Below are 11,034 nucleotides of genomic sequence, written 5' to 3'. Positions count from 1 at the left end.
TTATATGTTTTTTCAAGGATTTATAGTTACAAAATTTTAAGTTCATAAAAGTTGAATTAAAAAATTTAAATTAAAAAAATGAATTAAAATTTTTAAATTATAAATACTTAGTTCAAAATTTGATAAAATCTGTTCTTGTACTTGAGAGTTGAGGGAAAAACGTCGGTTTCTACTCTTTGGAGGAAAGGGAGTGAAAAGAGAATCTCACAAAAAATATGCGAATGTATTAATTACTAATTGTAGAGTACGTAAAAATGTTATTATTGAATGTGTATCTATTGGCACATGTAGGGAGGACCCAGAATTTAACAATTAGGTGTCATCCAATAAATATTATAACTAGCATCAAAATTTATACTGTATTTATAATTATGTGTTTTTCAAAATAATCCAAGGATTCAATTCACACAATTTCGATGGACAAGGCAGGACAAAAATAATTGTGTTTGATTCCCAAAATGAATGTGGTGTACAAAAATAAAAAATAAAAAAATCATAGGATAAAACAAAAGCCTCAAATTTTGTTACTCATTATATCATGTGATAATTTTTTGAATTGAAACCCTAACAATTGCTTACATAATTGCGCAAGATGAGAGAATTAAATTAGGGAATCCAAATGCTAATGACACATATTATTTTATAATACATAATATCAATAATGTTAAATAAAATAAAATTTAATTAAATAGCTAATACTAAAATGGATATTTCAATAATTTTTACATTATTTTGCTTGTAATGTCCCTTCTTTATCAAACAATGCATAACATAAAAAAATATTCTGTAGCTCAAGCGCTTTTCCCGTATTATTCTCCTTATATTATATGGTAGCGTGTATCAACCGCACTCTAAGGACATATAATAAAGAATATATTTATATAGAAGATAAATGAGATATTTATTTAAAAGTCCCAAAATTATTGAAATAAATTAAAAAGGTTGAATTAGTTCAAATTTACTAATATTTCAGTGCATTAAATTTGAAATTTATAAACTTATATTTGAGTTTAGAAGGAATAAAACTTAATCTCATAATAATTTTATCCTACTCAAATAATATTGCCTTAAATAGGAAATGCCCATAGCTACAACTACAATAAAAAGAGTACTAACATCTTCATAAAAATGAAGATATTGGAAAAACTTCTATAATCAAGTATCTAGTTACTCTTAGACTCTCACATTAAATCAGGACACATTCGCTTTATTAGATATTTTTTATTTTTTATAATTACATTGATCTATAAATATTTATAGTTTTACCAAGTTTTTAATTACCGTGTTTTGAATATTTTTCACAGTTTTTATAATTATAAAAAAATATAATTAATATTTAAAACTAACACATTTTAAAGAGTAATGCTGACGTGTGTTTCTTAGATGGTAAGTTTTATTTTCTTCTTCTTCTTCTCTTCTTCTTGGCCAAAGGAGAGAAGTGAGAACATGTTAGAGGCAAAACCAAGAAACAACCCACGTGCTCTCTTCCATCATCAGTCATTTCCAAAGTACGGAGTGAAATACAAATAATGAATTCTCTTCATTGAAATTTAACATACAAGAATAAATTAAATTTATCTCATTTATTCATGATTTTAAACATAAACTTAAGAAAAATGTTGATTTATAATTAAATAATAGTATAAAATTAAGATCATTAAACTTTATATTTAAAACATTTGTTTTATAAATTAAATTAAATTAAATAATTTCTATGACTAAAATCTTTCCCAATGCCGTTAATTAAGGGTCTAGTGGCCTGGGGTCGTGGGGGAATTATTCATGATCCTGCCAGAATTCTTTTACTTATATAATATATATTTTATTTGTCTATTAAAAAAATCTTGTACAATGAAAATATCATTGTAGAAGATCTAAACCTTCAAAATAGCTACCTTCTCTTGATTGAGACCCAACAGATAACTTGGTTGAGACCTAACGCAAAAACATTTGAATCCAAATTGCAGCAACAAGATCCATGCATATATATTGGAAGTCGCTTCAAGCTTTGAGGATCAGACTAGACATTTGTTTTAACAATACATCTTTGCTCAATACCCTAGTTCGCAGGAAAAAAGGGGAGACATGTAAATCCCATATAATAGTTAACAAAGGGGCAATATATAACCTTAGTTTTTAAGGATTTCTAGTTACAATTGCAAAATGTTAAATTCATAAAAGTTGAATTAAATTTTTAAATGCTTAGATCAGAATTTGATAAAAAATAATAATTATGTTCCTATACTTGAGAGAGAAACGTCAAATTGTTGGGGGAAAAGAAAATCAGCGGAACGCTAATAATATCTTTTAAAATTATGTTTTGCTGTCATATATTCTTTACTTTTTCTGTCAGTTGCACTTGCAATATAACATGCGCACGATAAATATATATATATATATATATATATATATATATATATATATATATATATATATATATATATATATTTTAAATCAACAGACTCAATTTAATTCCTTCAAGAGTTGTTCTGCAATACATGTTGGTAAATGTTGAAAGAAATGATCGAGGACCAGCATAAGAATTTGAGGCCCTATGAACCACCAAATTCCCTTGTTTTCGAAAATAACTAATATGATAGTTTGTATGTATGGAGGTTCAAGAGTTCCTTCACAGACTGCATGATGCACCCAAACTCAGAAAGATGTTGCTTGCTACTTCGCAGGCTAGTAACTACCTCCTGGCAATCTATTTTATTATAACATCAGACACATATATATATGAGCACCATAACCTTAGTTCGTATGAATTATTGTTTGTAACTTGTGGAGAAAAAATATTTTTTATTTTTATTTGATATTTATTTAATTTATATGAAATTTATCGTAAGATAAATATTAAATTAAATCTACTAGTATAAAATAAATATTTTTGAATTTATTAATAATTTATATTGAGTTGTATAAGTAAGCAGGACGTACGATTCCAAAAAGCTTATTTAGTGGGGACAAGAAAAAAGTTATATAATATTTTTACAAAGAAAAATATTATAAACTTTTATGAAATACGTAACCCTAGTTTCTAAGTCAAGGTATGAGTTTGTATCACTAATTTATTCTCTGTGTTCGGTATTATTATAGGAGTGAAACAAGAAAAATTAAAAGAATAAAATGATGAAATTTATACCAATTTGTTTTACTTTATAATTTTCTGTGGTCGTTAATCAGTTAGTGATCAAATAAGATACCAATTTTAGCAAGTAGTTAAATTTTTGGTCGCTGATTGTAGATTCCAATTTAGACACTGATTTAAAAACCAATTAAATGACTGGTTTTATTACAATTAATGTAGTTACTCAAATTATAAAGACTAATTTAGTGACCAATACTATAGAGACTAATTTGATGACCCATGTTATAAAAGTTGATTTAGTGACTGATGGGTAGTGACCAAACTAAAAACCACTTCATAATGTCTGACTAGTGACCAATTTTATGTTGACTGTTTTTGTGATGATACTCTTAATCGATGTAGTAACTAATTTAACTAAAAAAATCTAGTCTAAATCAATCTCTAAGTAGTAAATCTCGTGTTTAAAGATTCCATGATTTCTCTATGTATCCTGAGTTTTTTAGATTTTTTTTGTTACCATATGTTATTAGTATGAAGTATTAATTAATTTTGTAAAAAAATTTGACTAACCATTTGTAATGGAATCTTCCCTCAGCAAAGTATATATATATATATATAAAGTGTACAATATAAATGGACACATGTGTACATAACCTAAAGCCTTCAAAGTTTTCTTTGGAGTTTGAAAATTCCAATCTAGATCTCCATTAAAACGTGAAATAAAGCCCACAAATCTAGATCAATATTTAAATAGCATGCCAAACCCGTATGTGTAGTGTTAGGCAAGAAAAATCACATTGTGCCAAAACTAATAATGAGACAATTCAGACCCTTGTTTAGTCCTTAAAAATTCACATTACTTTAGAACCTTTAGGTGGAGATATATAACTTAAATTCTTCATGTCTCATTCACAATTAAAATACCTACTAATACAAATGTCATGAGTAGGGATGATAAGAATATGCATAAATTTAAGTATTCATTCTTATTTTGAGGAAAACACATGTTTTGATAGGATGTCAATACGAATATTACTCATTGTCGGTGGAGGTAACTGGAGGTAACTGTAGAGATGACAATCATGATAGCGCCGGTGATAATAGTCATGATAGTTACTGACGGATCTTCATTGGGACATAGGGGGGCATGGTCCTCTAACCAATTTTTGTTTTTTTGCAATTTCTTTATATATATATATATATATATATATATATATATTAAGATTTTAATAAGATGATTTATAATATTTTTAGTTATTATTTAAAGTTATTTGTTTCTTAATGATTAAGAATTTTAAGTGAACGGGCACAAAACAACATATAAATTGAAAATAACATTTATTATTATTATTATTATTATTACTATTATTTTAAACAATTTGCTTAAGAATAATAATAATTGTCATACATTAACCTTTTCTTACAACCGTGAAGAGGCCGAAGCCGCGCTCCAGCAATGAGAACGAAGAAGAAGAAGAAGGCGTAGAAGAGGTGTTAGTAATCATAGATGTTGAGTACGATAGCACTGATAGTGTGAGGTTTGATGTGTTCATCAACGACCAAGGCGACAATGAGATTGGACCCCAGGATTTAGAGTTTGCGGGAAGCTTTGTGACTTTGCCTCACTCGCCGCTTGTCAACCACAACAACATCACCAAAGCTTCTTTCAGACTTGGGAGTAACAAAAGACGATGATAGTATTTCTGTCACACTGGCTCCCATATATGGGAACAAGCCTGTTACAATTAAGGACGTAAGGATAGATTAAGCGTGTTTATCCTGAGGTGAACGATGAATAAATCTAAATTATGTGTGTGCTACTGCTAGGGTTTGTTCCTCCAGGGATACTCTATCTGTCATTTGTTGTTTCTTAATTAGTGTGCTGTAGTTATTTGCCTTGGAACTTAATAGATCCCTTTCATCTTTGAGGGATACTATGTTATTGTTATAATAAATGTTTGTTTTATTGTTACATTTGTTTATAATACAATATAACTCCTAATCTCCTTTTAATTAATATATATTAATCGAAAAGAATGAATGAAAAAAATAGTTTAACTATTAGTTAGCCAACCTACGAAGAAAGATAATTTGGTTCGAAGAAATGCTTTGCCACCCATGTTAGTGAATATGTTCACTTCTATCGATGATTCTACAACTATACATACACTTGTATGTTCACTGCAGTTTTGCCTCTAGCTAGGTCGTGGTATCATATTTCATGAAGTTTAGGGAGAGATGTAAGATTGAACTAGTGACTGAAAAGTGAACTTATGATAAAGGAAAAGAGGGAAAAAAGAAGTTATTTGTTCGAATTTCTTTCCCTGATATTTCTAATAAACTAATAAATTAATTTTTGTATTTCTAATCAAAATAATAAATTAATTTTTGTTGATAAAAAAACACATACAAATACAGGACTATATTTATCTGATCACAACTTTAAATTAAAGTTGCCATTATTGATATGTATTGGATAACACTTTCGACGTTGACATTATTGATAATTATTGGATCACACTTGCAACGTTGCCTTTATTGATTTGTACATCAAAATTTAATTTTGCTCGCGAAATTATATGGTACTGCTAAATTAGGTAACAAAAATCCAAATCAGTGGGGACCATTGATACTGATTCCACCACACTTTTAAATGTGGAAAATGTGAGTAACTAGCAATGGGGCCACATATTATTTTTTGTGCATTTAGAGATGTTGCTAAATATGTAGCCTGTAGGAATAAAAAAAGTATACTTGTAATTATTATTATTGAGTTGATATTAAGGTATTTGTGTACTTTTTGTATTTAATTTATTAAATTTTTAGTTAAACTTATTTTTTAATTAAATAAATTAATTTAAGTTTAAAATTTAAATTTATTTAACGTTTAGTTTAAATTTTGGTAAGTTTGACATTAAAATATATTTATAGAGATTATAATTTTGTTCAACTCATTTACATGGAGAATTATAATTTTATTCAAGACTAATTTATGTATAGCACTTAATCAATTTAAATTTTTAATAATTATATTTTCAATAACTGACCACTGTCTCAATTTTTTAATCATTTCATTCATCAAAATTCTATGTTTTACTCTCAATTCATCTTTATTTTTAGAATAAACACATATTTACTAAATAAAAAATTAATATAAACTTAAAAATATTCAATAAGAATTTTGTTAAAAGAAAAGACACAAATTGAGTAACAAATATGTTCCATCTAAAGCTTCATGCCTTTATTCTCCCATTTATGCTATCAACTCACTTTCTTTTATGAAAGGAGTGATCTAGTAATTAATGGTTAATATTTAACTACATATTCCATTTAATTATAAAATTTCTATTTAATATCTTCTATTTGATTTGAAAAATGGAAAAATTGTTATATTTTTTTATAATAATAAGTTTATGTGAATTGCATTCCGGGACTCACAATTGTTGTATTTATATTTCAAGTAAGAATAATATGTAAATGTATTAATCACTAATTATTAAAGCATACTGCCGTCTTCAAGAAAATGAAGATATTGTTAAAAACTTCTGTAAACAGATATTCATTAATCTTTTAACATACTGATTTTTTTTTCTTTTGGGATAATCAATGATTGTTTTTGTTTAATAAAGAATTACTGATTGTTAAAGCGTACGTAAAAATGTTATCATTGAATGTGTATCAATTGGTACAAGCAGGGTGGACCCAGAATTTAACTGAGGCATAAATATGAAAATTAAAATTCATTTAATATATATACTAATTAACATCAAAATTCATACTATGTATTTATAATTACATATTTTCAAAATAATCTAAACATATAAAATAAAGAATATATTTACAAAGAAGATAAATTAAATATTTTTTTAAAGACCCAAAATTATAATCACTAACTTCACGCGCCACCATGAATCCTAATGAATTTATAATAAAAATTGATATATCTGTTAAGCATATATTTTTATAAAATTAAAATCATATTATGTTCAAAAAATGTATTGCTTAATAAATTATAAAAATTATGCTATTCACTAAATTATCTTTTACAACAATAATAGCCAATAATGCTGAAAAATAATTTCCTTTCAAATAGTTAGAAAATAGAAGAAGAAAAATGTTGTGTTGACAATGATTACACCTTTAAAAACTAACATTGGTTTATACTAGTAATTTAAGCTATCAATACTTGACACCAATATTATGGTAAACAAAAAAGTGATTGCAACATTAAAAGTACATTATAACAACCTTTGACATTATTTACACAATTAAACCTCTAAATAAAAATAATTACTTATATATATATATATATATATATATATATATATAAACTGAAAAAAAGAATAGGAAGTGCCCCAAAAGTTAATCGTTGATCATCTGCTCTTGGGTACAAGATTCTCTTAATTTTTTTATTTTTTACTCTATTGTACGTTGTTAGAAAGTATTTAATGATTTTATGGATGATCCTGAACTTTAAGTAAGACTAAGAATAAGAATTTAAATTCATTATCATTTTGACTAACCACATGTTAAATCCTTTTAACTTAATTGATAGTTTTGAGTTTGAGTCTTAAGTTCAACTATGTTAAATATTAATATTTGAAAGATAAATTTTATTCTGAAAAAGAAGTTTGAAGTCAAATATAAGAAAGAAAATACATGACTTCACATTGATTAAGAAATTAATTATGTTTATTTAATTTTTTTAATTTCACAGAAAAACTACATTTCTAAATCCACCCTAATTAATCGTATTTATTGAAGATTATGCTCAAATTTAAACTTAAAGGTACTTTTGGACTAGTAACCTTAAATAGGATTGAAATAGTTAAAATTTACTCATATTTCAGTCTTTCAAATTTGGACCTTTTTTTTTACTTATATTTAAATTTAGAAAGAATAAAACTTATCTTATAATAATTTTACTTTACTCAAATAAAATTACTTTGAATAAAAAAAATACCCATAGCTATATCTACAATAAAAAAGCGTATTAACATCTTCATGAGAATGAAGATATTGGAAACTTTTTTTTTTTTTGAAATGGAAGATATTGGAAAACTTCTAAAATCAAAATATCCACTTATTCTTAGTCTCTCACATTTAATCATGACACATTCCCTTTATCAAATATTTTTTTATAATTAAATTGACCTATAAATTTTTATAATGTTATCAAGTTTTCAATTATGGTGTTTTGAATTTTTTTTTACAGCTTTTGTATTTTTTAAAAATATAATTAAATATTTAAAGCTAACACTTATTTTTAAAGATTATTGGCTGAGTAAATTTTATTTTCTTTCATTTTTTGTCTTCTTTTTCACAAAATTCATATTCTTAAAAATATTTATTCTGAAATATATATCATTTAACTATGAAAATTGTAGCTTTGTTGTTATGTTTGGTAGAGAATAGAGAAATAGAATAGATAAAAATAAAAAAAATAAAAAATACAAATAAATGAGAAATAAATGTTTGATTGAAGAAAAATAAAGAGAGAGAGAGAAAGATGAATCAAAATAAATAAAAAATATAATAATTCCTTTATAATCATATATAAGTAAAATTAAAATATTTTTATACTAATTAAAAAGTTAATTAAAATCATTTAATAATACTAATGTCAAGTAAAAAAATAAAAATTATTCTTAAAATATCATTTATTCAAATTTAATATCATGAATAAAATAAAATTATAATTAAATAAAAAATATTTTAAAAATAATTAATGTCATTAAGTAAAAGTGAAATTAACTAAATTTATATATGTGCGTGTGTTTAAGTTTAAAATACAAAATAATTCTTTTACTTCAGTCGAGAGTAAGCAATACAAACAAGCCCATTAATTTTAAATTTATTTCTGTAATGAATCTGCTGTAACAGACAATTTCATTATTTTTATCTACTCCATTGTCTCCCTCTGCTGTAACAAACAGGCCGGTGGGTTTAAATTTATTAGTATAAAATAAATATTTCCAATTTATTAACTTTTTTTTATTTATATTGAGTTTTAAGTGAGTATATAAGGTATTTATTTTTGGGGAATGCTAATTAATATAAACCCACTAAAAAATAGAAAATTAAAAGGTGTATATTAACACTTTAACATCTTTTGACTTGCACAAAAAAATGTTCATTTTTTATTTTACATAAGCATAAATCGAAGGGTTGTTAAATAATTTCAATTTTACTTTATTTTGTTTTAATTTGAAAAATACAAGTTACTCCCTTTCTTTTTCCCACATTTCTCTTATTAGAATTTTCTATTTCAATAATTAATATGAGCTAATATTATAAGACAATTATATTAGTTATTTATGATTAGTGAATTTTATTTCATGTGATCAAATCAAGTGAATATAACTAAATAAATAAGATGATATGAATTTAAATGAACATATGCAAATATTGACCCATTATAAGATAATGAGAATTCTATTAGGTTAACACACTATAAACAAGTTGTATTATTCATGATATATAAAGAAGTTTTTTTGCGTATGCAATTTTTGTGTTATTTATTTTTTATTATTATTTTTGTAAAGAAGATGGAAAGTTATATAAGAGAGTACAAAATGTCTAACGAGTCCATTAATGAACTTATATCTCATTGTGTGCAATTTCACTTTCTGCACACTTTGGACAATTCAAAGTGAGCTACAATACTTAGACAGTCTATTAATGAGTTTATATTTCATTGTGTGCAAGAGGAAGAGAGGCTGTAGTGAGACATATCTAAAAATGTTCATTTAAGTTTGACCTCTCATAATAAAAAAAAGAAAACTAAGGATGCTCTCAGCAAAAAAAAAAAAGATGCAATATTTAGTGAGATATTTTAAGTATAAATCAATGATAACATTAAATATAGTTTAAGAATATGATATTTACTTACCATAATTAATGTTTTATATTTTTTTTGCTACATGATTGTAGTTAATTTAGCATTAACACATCCTTCCCATTTATTTGCATATCTAGTGATTTTTTAAATTAAATTGATTGACACGATATATTTTTAAAGTAATCTCTATTGTGAAAATTGATTTGATTAAAATTAGATAGATTTTTGTATAAAATTATTTATGCGAATTGGGTTCGACTTAAAGAAAGATACAATTTGACCAAATAATATTTTATACCTACGATGATAAATGTGTGACAATTATAAGATGTTTACGTGTGAATAATAATTGGTCCAAAGAAACACTATTATTTGACAGTTATTGTCAATATTGGATCACTGCGTTGAGAATATTAATTACAAATTATTTTTTCTAGGATATAATGTTGTACTAGGTTGTGTTATATATACTTGCATGTTTTGTTATATATATTTTAATATAATTAAATTATATGTGAAAATTATATAATTTTAAGACTTTCTATTTATTATATTAAATTCTTTTGTATTTTTAAATTAAATTGATTGAAACCACATGTTAATAAAATAATCTCTGTTACATAAATTGATTTGATTTAATTTACATGAATGTTGCATGAAATTATTCATGTGAATTGTGTTTAGTCTAAAGGAAGATACAATTTGATAGAATAATTATATACTTGTAATAATAAATATGTGACGATTATAAATAATGTGATTTTGTATATGAATAATGAAATATTTAAAGATAATTATTATTTAACCGCAATAATTATCATATAAGTTTTTGATATGATAAAATATTTAAAGATAATTTTTATTTAACCAGACTTATCATCAATGTTTTATCAATCGGTTGAGAGTTAGCTAATGGCTTTGATCAGCGAGGATGAGATGGGAACTTGCTTCCCTCGCGGAGACTAGCTGTTTTTGTTTTTAGTTTCTTTCCTTTGTCCTTTCTGTTTTTATTCACTCTTGTAACAAAAAGAGAAGTCTTACATTTATATATAATCGTGTAACCTGTAACAAAGCACAGCATTGATCAGAAGTAAGGCCAGAG

The sequence above is a fragment of the Glycine soja genome, chromosome 7 (assembly GCF_004193775.1).
Source record: "Glycine soja cultivar W05 chromosome 7, ASM419377v2, whole genome shotgun sequence".
Classification (NCBI taxonomy): Eukaryota; Viridiplantae; Streptophyta; class Magnoliopsida; order Fabales; family Fabaceae; genus Glycine; species Glycine soja.
Note: the sequence above shows the minus strand (reverse complement) of the source record.